Below are 1,690 nucleotides of genomic sequence, written 5' to 3'. Positions count from 1 at the left end.
GGGAGGGACAGAGAGAGGGGGAGACAGATAATCTGAAGCAAGCTCTAGGCTTTGTGAGCTTGATGTGGGGCTCGAACTCATAAACTGCAAGATTATGATTTGAGCTGAAATCAAATTCGTAAACAACTGAGCCACTCATGAGGCCCATAAAGTATATGATTTTTGAAAAAACAAATAAAGAAATATAAGCATTTATAAGTAAAAGTATGTTCTCCTTTTCCTTCATTGAAACTTAAGAAATGAACATCATCAGTAACATTTTACTGAATGTCTTTTAGCATTTTTTATGTACATACAACTACATATATATTTATGTAAACATATACATTACATATATAACAAGATTTATATATTTATATATAAATATGTTTTATAAATTTATGTATNTAGATACAAAAGATTCCATTCTATATGTACCATTTTATTTAGTCTTTTGGTATGAACATTTCAGTGTTTCCAGTGTGTTGCTGTTAAAAATAATACTACAATGAGTGTCTTTTGTCATATGTCTGTGCATAGTTATGCATTAATTTTGTATAATAGATGCTTTGTGTTAATCATTATGTATATCAGGTATTATTTGATATGATTAAAATAGCTATAATATGTGTGTAAGATATGAAGCATAATAACAAAATGAGTAGCAATGGATCCACCACTGTATTTAAGAAGTAAGGCATTACGACTCCTTTGTATCTCCCCCTGTGCTCCTTTCCTATATCCATCCCATTCTCTGGCCTCCACTGCCTGAAATCCACTTAAAGTTTGTGGAATTTTTGTATTTTGCCTTTTTAATGGATTTTCTCTTATTATTGAATGCATATATGATGTACTTGATTTTTTCCTCAATATTATATATAGAGTTTATCTATATTGCTGTGTGTAGCTTTGGTCCATTCATTTTCATTTTCAAACATTCCAATTTGTAACTGTCTTAAAATTTATTAATCCACTCTCCTGCATTGCTGGATCATATAATATATGCATATTCAAATTTCTGAGAGTGCAAAATTGTTTTCCAAAATAATTATAGAATTTCAAGATTTCAGAAGTAGAGTATTAGAATGTGAGTCTTATTGTTGCTCTACATTTTGGTATCGTCACATTTTTAAATTTTAACAAACATTAATTTTTGCCAATTTTTTCAGTGATCTCATTTCGCTAGTAATTTGAATCTCTCTGATTCTTAATGAGATTAATTTTTAAAAAATATTTTAATAGTCCCTTCGTTTTTCCTATTCTGTGAAATGGTTATACATGCTTCTGCCCAGTTTTCTATTGAGCTATTTGTCTTTTTCTTATTGATTTGTGAGAATTCTTTATATTCTAGATACTAAATTTTTTCCATTTTATATGTTTCAAATATATTTTTCCAGTTTTTAGTTTGTCTTCCCACTTTCTTTGTGTCTTTTCATAAACAGACATCCTTAGTTTGATGTANACATTGGACCCTGCAATGACAGCATGGAGCCTGCTTGGGATTCCGTCCTTCTCTGCAACCTCCTTCAGTCATGCTCTCTCTCACTTTAGCTCTCTCTTTCAAAATAAATAAATAAACTTAAGAAAAAGGAATTGATTTTGGGGTTGNGCTCTGAGCTAGCTGTCAGCACAGAGCCTGACATGGGGTTCAAACCCTCAAACCGTGAGATCATGACCTGAGCTGAAGTCAGACATTTAACCGACTGAGCCA

This window comes from Crocuta crocuta, unplaced genomic scaffold, assembly GCF_008692635.1.
Source record: "Crocuta crocuta isolate KB4526 unplaced genomic scaffold, BGI_CrCroc_1.0 scaffold995, whole genome shotgun sequence".
NCBI classification, from domain to species: domain Eukaryota; kingdom Metazoa; phylum Chordata; class Mammalia; order Carnivora; family Hyaenidae; genus Crocuta; species Crocuta crocuta.
Note: the sequence above shows the minus strand (reverse complement) of the source record.